Source organism: Tetrao urogallus, assembly GCF_951394365.1.
Source record: "Tetrao urogallus genome assembly, chromosome: 3".
NCBI classification, from domain to species: Eukaryota; Metazoa; Chordata; class Aves; order Galliformes; family Phasianidae; genus Tetrao; species Tetrao urogallus.
This window is the reverse complement of record NC_136815.1, coordinates 85,372,471-85,385,892: the sequence shown is the minus strand read 5'-3', so window position 1 is coordinate 85,385,892 and position 13,422 is coordinate 85,372,471. Positions and strand designations below refer to the sequence as shown.

The window sequence follows — 13,422 nt, the reverse complement described above, 5'->3', positions numbered from 1 at the left end:
TTCTTTAGGGAGTTTAAAGGTTTTTTAAAGAGATGCAGACAAAGCTACATGATAGGGACTTGTTTCTGTCATCCTTTGACATTGACCGGAGGTGGCAAAGGAGGTAGGGTGATTACTGTTACTGTTGTTTGTCATTATTATCACTTGTTTCTTATCCCCTTCCCTATGGTAGCCCAGAGGTGAACCTAAGTTCGTCTCTTGCAGATTTGCTCACTGACACAGCACCCTTTTTGAAAAGGCTTTGTCATGCTAGCTTGAGCCTTCAAAGCGATGAGTAGCAGGATTCAGATTTCTGGGCAGGCTTACTGTTCTCTCTTCACTCTCAAGAGCTTATTTGCTTCTTTGTGGAAGTTTATAGCAATTCCTTTTAAGCATGTGCATAACTATACATGTGCTAATGCATTATAGCAGCAGCTGGGTGCTTGCTTACTTGTTAGGTTATTCATATTTACATGTAACTTGTGTTTTTGACACGGTGAGTCAAATTTCACTGCATTTTCACTGAGCCTTATTGCTGACAAGGCAAAAACCTAGGGGAATGGCTGGAGAATTGCAGACAACACAATAAAGTTACTGTATTGCGTAAGCAGTTGTGAACTCCTTAATGTGATTAAAGATGACCTCAGTCTTCTGAGTTCAGTAATAATATCAAATAGTGATCTGATGGGAAGGGGCATCTAGCTTTAGCAGCAAGCGATTAATAAGCTTGGAGGTGTACACAAAACAGCGCTGCCTTTTTTTCCCCTCCAACACCTCTGCATCATTGATCTTCTGTCAAACACAATTTCTCTTGGAAAGTTTCTTATTCTATTGTGGGGATTTTGTTTAGTCAAAGGAAAAAGTCTAAAGGCGTGAAGCACAGTAATTGTGTGTTAGGAGGCTTTGATGGTGTGCCAGCTTGCAGGATGACTGAGGTTTTTATGGTGTCTAGTTTCTCCAAAGGCAGCTGAGATGAAAAGTGAGTTGGCTGGGAATGCTGTGTGAATGCAGGTACCAGGCATGGAATATGCCACAGGCTTTCTCTGGCAATGGCATGGCTCATGACTTCAGAGCTTGCCTCTGGTGTTAAGAATTGTATTGCTGGGTGCTTTTTCTCCTTCACAAAAACAGGTGATCAGTTCTGTGGGGGTTTTGGCTTGCTTACTTATTTACTGATTTTGAGTTAGAATTACACTCTGTTGTTTTCCCTTCTGTTTGTTACATGATGCTTTACGTGTCCTTTCTCAGCACTGCTCTATTTCAACAGTACTGTCCAAAGGCTCCATTTGTCCAATAGTATTTAGAAGAACGTGTCACCATATAGAAGGAAGCTTTACAGAAGGGAGAAGGATTGACACAGTGCAATGACATTAAGAAAATCTATGAAAACATGGAGTTTGCTCATTATATCTTTTAAAGAAACATTAACCATATATTTTCAAATCCACAGATCTTTATGGACAGAGAAAAAAAAATAGGTCATGCTAAAAATTTACCAGACTGTTTTGAATTTTGGAAAACATAACATCTTAAAGATTAGCTTCAGATCCGTGACTTTATGCCATTAGAGTTTTAAAAAAACATTTATTGATTATGTTATTTGTTTCAATATGAAGATTGCAACCAATGTTTCTAGTGCATTTTTTCAAAAGATCATATTGCAGTTAAGTGCATGTATGGGAGCTACTGAGCCACGGCCTGAACCTCTGATTGACCACCTGAGGCGAGCACTGAGTCAGCCACAGGAGCACAGGTGAAGGCAATTCAGCTGTGTGCCGGAAGGGGGGGAGCCTGGCTGCACCTCTCCTAGACCTATTGAAGAGCTGGCTGCCAGGGGGGAAGGATCTCTGCTGGAGATCTGCTCTGCTGGAGTTTTGTGAGTGAGCTCAGGATAGGCGTAAGCCTTCTATTTATTCTCTTGTTATCTTAGCCTCCTTTGCCTAACTCTCTTGTTTATTTTGTGATTATAGCATCCTAATAGTCTTTGATTATACAGTGAATCTCTTTATTAGTGCTCAGCACCCACAGCTATGTTGGGGGGGGGAACAAAAAATCCTAGCTGAAATTTAAAGGTGTCTGTGCCTCCTGCTGTGGTTTAACCCTGGAAGGCAGCTCAGCTCCACACAGCTTTTCACTACTTTCCCCACATGGGGTGGGTGAGAATCAGAAAGGTGAAAGAGTGAGAACGTGTGGGTTGAGCTAAAGGCAGTTTACTAGGTAAAGCAAAAGCTGCGTGCAAAGCAGAGCAAGGCATTCATTTGCTGTTTCCAATCAGCAGGCAGATGTTCAGCCACATCGTGCATCATGGTTTCTTGGGGAAATGAATGCCATCACTTCCAACATTCCCAATCCCCTTCCTCTTCCCTCACCCCTGTAAAGGCAGGGGTTGCATCCATTTTAGGGTTTGTGCTGCACAACCCTGTCACTGTTCCTAGCGAATGTTAATGGGCATTGCTCCTTCTGTTGCTGGAAATCGAATAGATCACCTTCCAGCACCTGGCACACCTAAGCATTTCCAAGAGTGGGAAGGAGAGCCCTGAGAGTAGTTCAAGCTGCCTGAGCTCCTTGCTAGAGGTAGAAGTGTAGGTTGGTCTCCTGTTTTTCTGAGAGCTCAGAGGACTGCAATATTTGCAAAACAACTGGATAGTAAGATCTGATCTTGGTGCTGCCATCTGTAGTGCAGAGAGTTGGTTTTTTTTTTTTCTTCCTGGTTTTATAACTGTCATTCCCCTATACTTATTTACAAGCTTGCAATCTGTAGTCTTTTTCCTGAGAAAGTACTGACTTCTGGCAATAGAAGAAGATAAAATATGCACTACCCTCTTGCAACTATTGTCTTTAAGTACTTTCTATGGCTTCAAAGCATCTGAAGTTGCATAAATATGCTACAGTAGTTGTTTACTAGTGTTCTCCAACAGTTCATGCAAGTTCTACTGCTGAACTTGCATGAACATTATTATCAGAATATTTCAGTTGGTTAGTGCAGTAGTAAACCTGATGATAAGGCAGCCAGTACAGTGCTGCTTTTCTTATTGATAGTGTGAAAAGCGAGTTCAGCTTCAGTGTTGTAAGAGGTGAACCCATTAGCAGGAGTCTTCCCTGTGCTGAAATTTTTGCAGGTTTGAAGAGGGGCCAGTGGCGGCACAGGGAAAACTTCCATGCCTCTCTGAACAATACAAATTAATAAAATGAGATGGAAGAGTTCAAATGAGTTTTGGAGATTAACTGTACTGTAGTGAATTATATATGGCTGCCTCCACCTTGCAATTAAAGATATCTGTTATCCTGAAAGCAGTCTTGCATGATGGTTTTGTTTGGGGAGCGTGGTGAAGAACAGAGTTGGGGATATCCTTACTCCTACCTTTCTTTGCATACCCTTTTCACTTGAGGCTTTTGCTTATATGTTTGTCCTGCTAGTTATTTTCCCACGTTTTTATCCTGCGTTCTTTACTTTGGGGTTTTTGTTGGTTGGTTGGCTTTTGTTATCCAGCCAGAAGGATTTCAGAGAAAGAGCAGGGGTGTTTTATGGCTCTTCTACCAGTGGATGTACTGCTGTATGTTTATGTTGGCTCTAGTTGCCCACAGAGTATAGAATGACACTGCACAGTATGCCTGTGTTTGCTACGTTCTCCTCCAGCATGTGGGAATATAAAATCTAAAGGGGATGCCTCTGTAAGTTGTCAGGAAACCTTTTGTAGTCCTAAGTGGGATGCTGCAGTTCTGATTATGGAAGCAGGCTTGCCCACTGGAAAACCTGTGGGGACCTCTTTACTGATTTTGATTATTGCCGCCTGTCATTTGTGTTAGGATTTTAAGAACAGGGATTGGTGTTTGGAATGGTGATACCAATTTTCAGAGATCCTCATCTAAGAGGTAAGCTAATTCCCCTAGGAAATAGCTTTCTTGTGTAGCATAGGATGAGAAATAAGGCTGTGTATGGGGTGGGAGGTGGGGAAACCCACACGCAATAAAAGCTGTTACTATCACTTGTGTTCCGTTAATGAGAATTAAACCAGTATGTCAAAAGAGTGCATCATAAAGCAAATTTTTATGATAGAGAGCTTAAATTTTACTTTTAGAAAGTAGCGATGAAGAGGAAGTTTGTGATCCAGAAGTGCTGGCATTTCATAAATGAAGAAAGTGCAGAAGTTTGCGTGTTTGTTTAAGGTGGTTGGTAATTCCACTGGAATGACAAACTAGACAATGGAATTATTCAAGCATATAGTGCATCGACAGTAGCTATACAAAAGGTGTCATGACAATTCCCAAACATGCCAACTAGGTTAAATGTGTGGCAAACATAAGCTTGTTGGGAAATTGAATGTATGTGAGGGAGTATTTTGGTTCAAGGGGGAAATCTTGCACGCCTAATGAATCAAAAATTGATGAGTAAGAATATGTAATATTTCTATTCTGACATTCTTCACCTTACATTTAGTCGTCTTAAAGTCATCAATTCATTTGTATAGGCGAAGGAACTTCATGCAGTCTTTAAACAGAGGTTGTATTTGGTCCACTGTTGGCTGTGGTGTCCATTCCTTCCTCGTGCTGCTCCGTTCCTCTCCTGAACCACTTCCACACAGATGCCAGGGCAACTTTTGCTATAGGTTGTTCCCTCCACTGAAGAGCTGAAATGCATCAAGACAGACAACTGGGAGCCTCTGAGGCATCACATTGCCTTGTTTGGGACTACCCATCCCACAAGCACCATGCTGAGCAGAGCAGGGAGCCGTGCTACTTGGAAGGGGCTGTGTTTGTGTTTGATGTGTCTACTTTCAGGTGTTTTCATACTCACTGCCCCGTGGTTTTCAGCTATGCTCCCCGGTGGGCTGAAAGAAAGTAGCCCTTCTCCTTCACTGTGATGATTCAGATACAGTAACTTCATCTCTCTTAGTTTTGAAAGCTTCAATTAAATATTGGAAGAAGGTTTTATGCTAATGTTTGTCTAGGGAGCTTTTCACTCCATCAGTGATATGAAATTGCGTTTGTTGACAGTAGGTAATGTCTGTCTGTCTCCCTCCTAAGCTTTAGTAGAAGACTGTAAGTGTGCCAAGGACCCTTGTCAGTATAAGTGGATTTTTAAAATGCATTTACAGAAGCAGAAATACCTCCTTCAGTCTCACAAGATTTTCCCTTTACATTCGGAGTAAACGGCCTGTTTGGCTAGTTTTGAACAGTGATTAAATATAGATGTTTTCAACTAAAAGGTTCAGAAAATAAGCATTTGAGCAGATTTGTCATGGCACTCAATGTCACTTTCACTTTGGTGCTTGCTGGCAAGTGCATTTAAAGATTAACAAATAAATAACAGGATGTTGGGGCTGGGCTCCGTTGAAAATTTCCAAATATCTCTTCCTTTCTTTGTTTTTAGAACAGAATTTGTTCTTGAGCCTGCCGGGGTCTGGCTTGTTCATTAGTTGACGCAGGCTCTTTTTGCCTTTTCCATCATCGTCACTTAGAAAAGTTCTGCAGGCCAAATTACACCCTCCATAATCTCTGCCCAATTTGATTACGTCCAAATGGTGCTCCCGTTTTAATTCAATTTCTGTATTTCTCAGGACTGCCAGAATGTTTTCTCTTGCAGGACACCTGCCATCTCTTTTCTCTCGAAGATAAGAGGTGGATATATTTCTAATAGGGAAAACAGCAGAATTGCATAATTAATTTCCTTAAAACGTCTTTTCACTACCACTAAAAGGAGTTGCTATTGCCCCCGAGTGTATTTCTAGTCAAAGTAATTTTAAAAATAATTTTGCCTCTCTGCATATTGTTAATTGTAGGTAGTGGAAATTTATTTTTTATCAGCAATGAATTATCCACAGAAGAGCTTACGTAGTCTGCAGGAGACTGAGTTATTGTAGGCCTAAAATAAATAGGGTGAGGCAAAGGATCAGAAGTGCTTGGTGGGTGTAAGAGCTGCTGGTCTGCTTCCTTTCACTCACTGTCTTAGGCTGCCTCTGTCACTTGTCTGCCCGTGCAGTGAACTTCATTCAGCAAATTGAAGTGTCCATGAAATAACTTTGCCTTAACCTCAACCGGTGAACAACAGTTTCATTTTCCTTGATTCAGGGTTGTTTCTGCGTAGCTGCTGCCTTGGATTTGTTGTTTGTATCCGCAGTACAGGGAGCAGCCTTGAGTGCAGACAAGCAAACTGCTTAATTCTGTTTTCTGCAGCTGTAAAATTGGCAGCCTGAACCTGGACCCTGACATCTTTTAGTCAGGCATATACAGCCAAAAGGATGGTGATTTCTCAAATACCTGGTAGAATTGGCAGTTATGTCAAAAGGTGGACCTTCTGTCAGTCCTCATTTGCATGTTTTGTGAGTGAGACATAACTTCTTTGACAACAATATGAAGTCTGTACATTCTTGTAGCAAGGCATGCATTGGGTTTTGGCTTATCCCAGTTGTCTGGGGAGAAATGTTTGGCAAAATATACAGAAGTTGCTGGAAAACTAAAAGTGTCTTGGTACTTTGTATGGTGAGATGCAGTGCTCTGTACTGAAAACCAGCCATTCATTCAGTTATCTGATATGGCAGTTTAAACAAACTTGACTGCTTTTATAGTTAGATGACAAATTTTTTATTGGGATGTTGAAAATCAGAGGGATCTACTTGAGGTCATTATCCTTCAAACTCTGGCAGCCCGGGGTGGATGAAGAAGCATGCTGGTGACATGCTGGGATGAGAAATGATGGTGCTGGCGGCTTTCTCCAGCTGTTGAGTTGCGTTGAGAGGTGATAAAGAGGTAGCTTGTGCTTTACATAGAGATCAAAACAAAATTAAGCAGCTGTTAAAGGTAATGTAAACGATGGAGTTCCATAGCGCGACTCGTCTGGTTGTCAAAAGGGGTGGAAAACTCTGTGTGTGAAATCTGGACACAAAGTGGAGATGAAGGCAGAGATACAGTGGTATGCTCAGAAGAGGTGAGCAAAGTGCTTCTCTGTCTAGCAACCATAGCTGTCAGGAGGCACCGGAGCAGGGAGAAGAATACTTCATATTTCTTTATCTGATAGCCAGTGTTTATCAGTAGTGTTATTTTAGCGTTTATTAAAAGTGCAGTGGAGAAAAATGTCTGCAGATTGGAGCCCTTAACTAAGTGTTGTAAAGAGGGTTTAAATTTCACTACTCATGTAGTTGCTCTGTTACCACTCATGATTGGCAGAAAGAAATCGTGCACTGAATAACTAGCACTTTTAATTTGAAGGACAGACAGCAAGGGATACAACCAGTAAGGCAGCAGAGAAAAAAAAAAAAATAAAATCAGTCATTGAGACAGCATGCTCTATTTCATTAAGAAAATAGCAACACAATGGAAAATAACATGAAAGTGGAGAGGAGTTTGAGGCAGTGGTTTTAAAAGAAAAAGCAGAAATTAGTGACAGCTGACTGCGAGTGCTGATGGGCACTGCAACCTTTCCTACAAGTTGCCAGACACAGCTGGCAGAGCACCTAATTGTGGCCTCAGACACCATCCGCGATGTGTGTTTGTGGGCTCTGACTTGTAACAAGAGGAAATGGACTTGGAGCAAACAGAACAATTCAGCAGATCGATGCTGAATTCTTTTTGGGTGCCATCAGCCCACGCTCAAAACGTGTCATTTCTGCTGTGAGAAGCTCGAAAATCTGTCTCCTTCTTAAGCAACAGAACCAGGAATTAGTCACCTTCCTCTTACTGCTCAGAACAACCTCTGAGATCGGACTGCATCCTGAGCCCAAGCCTCCGCATTTCGGTTTGGTTTTGATGGAATCTTCTTGATTGTAAGGTCTCCAGGAAAGTGTTCTGAAATAACTGCTGCCTTTCTATAGCTGGTGGTGGTGGTGAGAGGTTGATCACGCAGCAGATACTTCCCAGTGTTTGAGGGTAAATGTTTTCTAGAAAATAAATAGAGCTTAGCGCGTATACTGTTCAGTCGTAGCAGATCGCTCTGCATCGTAATAAATGCGCATACATTTCTCACTTATCTCTTTTTGTGTCTGACTAGCGCAGATTTGTTACAGGCAGTTAATGTGCTGTTGTATCCAGAATTAGATGAATAAACATTTTCAATAATCCGCCTTTCATGTCCATTATTGCTCATTTTTAAATGACTTTAATACTGTGAAGGGGGTGTCCATCCATAGCTGCAGCGTACCAGCCCTGTACTTAGGTGGCAGGGGATGACAGTGACAAGCCAGGCCAGACCTCACAGACTGAGCTTACAAACATTGGTACGTTCAAAGGAGGAGTTTGCTCCAAGAGGCTCTTCACCCTCACCATCCTGTTTGCTTCCCTCACAAGACCATTAAGCGAGCGCAGCAGTCGCAGTCGGGATGTTTTAGATCTGTCTACTAAAAGGCTAAGTCCTTCCAGATAAGCCTTGAACAGACAAGATTCATTTTTTACTTTGCTCAGAATTTCCTGTGCTTTGTTCTGCATCTGTTTGTGAAAGACTGCGTTATCTTTGAAAGCCTTCATCTTGTTTTCTTTATTCAAGCTATATGCTAAAATGGAAAAAGGGAAAAGCTGGAAGGAGCCAGCTGGAGCAATCTGCCAAGGATCCCACAGAGGACAGAGCTGGCAGGCTTTTGAAGCCTCTTCATCTGACCTCTGCTGCAATTTGGGAAGCCAGGAGATAAGCCACTTTTCCTGCAAAAGACTTGGCCTCTGCCAACCATTCAGAGTAGCGCCTGAAGACCGTGCCAGCATTTAATCCCATTTTTCTCATCCTGTGAAAGGCAAAGGCAACTCACGGTTGGCTGTTTTTAAAGATGCTCTGTTTGCTGTGGCTGATCAGCATCACAGTCGTTTTATGTTGTGCCTGCTGTGTATGTGGAGAGATAGAAGTTTAAAAGTGATGGCATGGGAAGAGTGCAATTTCTGACTTCCTTTAGAACATAGGATTTTTTTTTTTTTCTTTTTAGAGAAGGAATCATACCACAACATTATGAAGAGAGTGAGAGCAATGCTAGAAGCATGCTGTCTCCTTTAGGACACTGGGAAAAAGCATCCTGGTTGTTCTGAAGTATTTCAGCTGCAGGTGTGCAGGATGGAGAGAGGTGAAGAGGAATTTCATCCCTGTCTGTGTTTCCCTGATTCCTGCTCCCTTGCTGTGATGCTGGGATCTTGTTTCAGAGCCTTATACGAGCTCTTGCTCTGTGGCTCCATATGGCAGAAGGAAACAGTAGTGTTGTGTAGAGTCTCAAAACTGGTGCATATGGGGGTGGACTGGGGGTGAGAAGCATATTCCTGTTGTGAACTGTGCATGGAAGGCTTAATTTCCCATCCCTCCTGCCCATTCTTATGGAGTGTCCATCCAGGAACGTGCTGTTTTTCTTCTAAGAAGTGTCCCGATGCTTCTCTTTCATGTACTGATCTATTGATAAACAAAGATTTTAGTTTTGCCAGCATAATTAAAACGTTGTGCTTCCTATCTAGTTGTTCTCCCCCTACATCTCAGAAGGTCAGCAAAGATTACCATCAGGTGGAAGCTATGAATAAAGAACAGAACTTAACTGAATGCAGCTTGAACTCCAGATTTTCTAGAAAGGTAGCTGTCGCTACTCTTCTCCTCATCCCCCAAATCAATTGAAGATGGCCCTTTGTGCAGCTGGGCCTGTGGTCCCTGCGGTTAGGGACTGCTTGTCAAGTTTTATTTGAATGGAAACCTGTCCCTGATGCTTCGCCTCATCTCATTGTCCCGCTGAGATGAACTTCAAATGCCAGTTTACATTTACCCGGAAATGACCTCCTCTAATCGAAAAGGACAATGCTGTCTTAAGTAAGTAGATAAACAGAGCCCATTTGCAATTGTAGATTTAAATGCACTCTTTCGTAGATGATCTTTGCATAGTATAGCAGTGTCCTTGAATATTTAGAACCTGACAAGCAAGAGAGCAGAACTGAAGAGTAAAAGTTCCTGGCTGAAAAAGGGTTTCTGAGCCATGAGCTGATGTTGATCTCTCTCAGGCTGGAAGAAGACTGTTTGGTACAAAATTCCCTTTATGGTAGCATGGAAGGCAGTGCAATAAAACTGGCATGCAAAATCTTGAAGGTTGATTAGCAACCAGACCACAGCACAGGGTTATATACAAGTACCCTTCTCATTAAGTAGAATAAATGGGCCGTTAGTTAAGGCACTGCTTAGTGTAGAAAACTCCCTTATTTCAGTTTCAAATCGAGGTCCCTGCCATTAATGGCCTGGAAAGCAGACTTTTTTCAGCTAGTTAAATGCTGGGGAAACGAGTTCAAGGTGCTTGCTGTGAACTTGAATTTTGGGGACTATGGGGAAGGTGGTTTTGTTGTCCTTAATTTTTCCTGGCATAGCGGGTGTTGAGATGGAGCTGGATTACCATCTGGTTGGATCGAAATTAAAACTGCTAACTGAATTCCTATTTAAAGTTTCTCACGTCGTCTTGGGCTCAGTGGTGATAGTCTCGTGAAGACTTCCTGCTAAATTTGCAGGAAAGGAACAGACTGCTGAGAAGGACAGACTGCTCTTCAGTTTGTGCTCTTCTACTTCCACTGACATTCCGCCACTGTAGACTAAGGACTCAAATGTTACTAATTGTTTTAGGAAAATAGCTCTCAGCTCTTGTCTAGTGGCTGTTGTTTTCCCTGCTGATGCTACGTTTACCAGATGCTCAGGCAGCAGGAGCCAGAGAGCAAACTGAAGGAGAGTGTGTTGTCCACTGCACTGGTTCCCTTTGCGTAGGTTGAAAGAAGAGGAAAAGTACTGCTTTCATATCCTCTTCTCACTGAAGCGTGATAGGAAGGCCTTCGCTATGCTTTTGCTTGTTTGTTTTCTGTAAAAATGGGTGCTGTTGTGCAGCTAGAAGAAAGAAGCTCAGGAGAGGCCAGAGCTCCCAGCACCAGGGATCAGGCTGTGAGTGCCCAGTTCAGATAAAGCTTTTGAGGAATTTGGTAATTCTGAATCAATTGAAGAGGAGAGATGTTTTCTGCCAGGGCACAAGATTGTTCTGGACAGCAGAAGAGTATTTTGGAAGGTGACAGCTACCAGACACACGGAGAAGTGTCCTCTAACCCAGGTATGGGCATCCCGAATAAGAGTATGACTTCAGAAGAATTACTCTGATGCATGTAAGAAATCTATGCCAATAATACAAAATGCCCCCCTTTTCTCCCAGACAACCTTATAACATAACAGAATGCAGGTACCTTTTTGAGGAAGCAACTGGTTATGGCCCTTCTGACTGAGACTTTAAACAGTAAGGAGGCTTCATTGCAGGAGCTCACACATCCAGTGGAGGACTTAAATGAATATACTGGCTTAGTTTTTAGACAGAAGCTCTAGTGAAAAACAAACTGAATGCTACTGGAACCTTGTTGATTGAAGAACTTCCTGTGATGCAAATTTTTTCCCCTCAAAGCTCACTCAAGCACTATGCCCTTAAGACTCTACAAACTACAGGTTTACTTTATATCCTCACCGGTGATGTGCAGCAGAAGCTGCTGAACACGTTTTGTGCCATCTCTAGAAATAGAGCATTTCAAACTTAGGTCTCTGAAACAGTGATGCATGGCTTGCTTCTGAATCGCAGGAAAACTGCTTCCAGTCCATATCAAAGCTGCCTCTGCTGCCAGCGTCTGTTTGGAGGGATATTCCGATTTATACTGCTTGCTCTCTGGGAAATATAGGTCAGGATTTTTAACTCGCAATTACTCCAAGGACAAATAATTTTCAGACACTTCCATGTTAATAGTAGACAATTAGAAGTACTCCCCTCTCTACTTATCTCCGCTGCTTGTCCTCTCTCTGTGTCCTTTCTCCTATCTTTTCATGCTTTTAAAGCATATTCTCTCCTTTCTCTGCATGCTTTTCCTCTTTTGCTATTTGTTTTTCATTCTTTGCTCTGTTTTCTGTGCTTTTTCCTTTCAGAGTGAGATCTCTTCCTGCATTTCACTGTATTGTGAGCACAACTCCAGCCTGCTCTCGGCAGGCTCAGTGTTACAGCCTTGCAAATCATCGATTTCTTTCTTTCCATCCTCCTCCCCCACTCCCAAATCCTGGCCCATCCAGCCTAATGTGAGAGCAGATTGGCCTCAGTATTTGGAGAAAAGATCTATAATAAGCACTGGGGACATGCTGGTAAAAAGCATTAGAATAGTATAGCAGGTCACTTGCAGTACTGACTGTACATTAATTCTCTAACTTATAATTAGCTATATTAAATTCCAATTTTCTGAAAGGAGCCATTATCAAATAACACTGTTTGAAATCTCAAAGAAACATAAGGAATGAAAGCTTAGTCCTCTTACGCTTTCATCTTTCAGAAGCAATCCCTATCTTAACATCTTGACCTACATTTTCTTTTTACCCTCTCCAAGGGACATTGTGTGGATATAATGTCTCAGAAGGGAGGTAAGGTTTTTATGCATGCGTATGTGTTGACATACAAAGTTTGCAGAAAACAATGAGGCCTTCATGACTTTTGTTTTTCCCCCCCAGCTTAAAAGTGTTTTCCAGAATATCTCTAAGGCAGGTTTTAAGTTTAGGAAAAAAAAAAAAAAGTGAGGCATTGGCTTTGTTCCTTTGCAAGTGGTCTCCTTCTATCTGTTGAACTTCTGTGAAAACCGTTCCTGATTTTACATACCAGAAAAGGGAGAAAAAAAAAAAAGACACTGCCTTTCTTTCTCATATCCCTCTCACCATTTAGGATCCAGCCATACATTTTCTTCTTCCCATTAGATGCAGGCACACACCCGCTGCCTGCTGGATGCCATCCTTTCTGCCCTGCTCACTGCACAAGGGAAGGACAGGGCTGTAAAACACGCCATCTTCTCCCACTTCAGGACAGACTTGGTGCTGCAGCAGGCCCCGCTCTGGGCTGGACATACAGTTCATCTCCCATTTGTTCAACGTGTAAGCTTTTGGTTTCAGGCAATTTGAACACTCAAAGTGCTAAGCATGTACTAAACATGAATGCCTTTCAAGATCCTTGTAGCTTGCATGCCTTGAAATGCAGGACAGGAGATACTCTGACTCCAGGCTGAATTTTGTTGCCTGGGCTGTTTCAGTTTAATATAGCTCTCAGCATTTTATAGGATGAATTTATGGAGGGATTGCAGTCTACAATTTTTTCCCCTTCTTTTTTTCCTCCCTCTTTTTTTTCTTTCTTTTAGTATTTTCACATCATCATGAGTTGTGTTGGTTTTCTTTGAATTCCAATAGTGTACTTTTGGTCCTAATTTTTCTTAATTATTATTATTGTATTAACACAATGGTGAACTTTGGCATACATAGAACCTCTCGGGCATTATTTTGAAAGCTCCTCAATGTTTTCATCCCACATTCCTGTGCCATTCAATAGTAAGCACCTCCCATCTCCCTACCCCCGCATGTCTGTTGCTGTGCTTGAAACAAGAAACAGACTAATGGGTTTTGGTTATGTGGATGAATGGAAGGGAGATTATGTGCAGTGAATGCTTGCCCACTTCACAGTT

At 42.1% G+C, this 13,422-nt stretch overlaps 1 protein-coding gene across 1 annotated transcript in view; it reads left to right on the top strand.

The window, feature by feature from the left end:
* The window catches only part of JARID2 (jumonji and AT-rich interaction domain containing 2), a gene marked incomplete at both ends in the record, with an annotated part of 201,405 nt that overhangs the window by 86,408 nt on the left and 101,575 nt on the right, over positions 1-13,422 (top strand). The gene's annotated exons all lie outside the window — the stretch shown is intronic.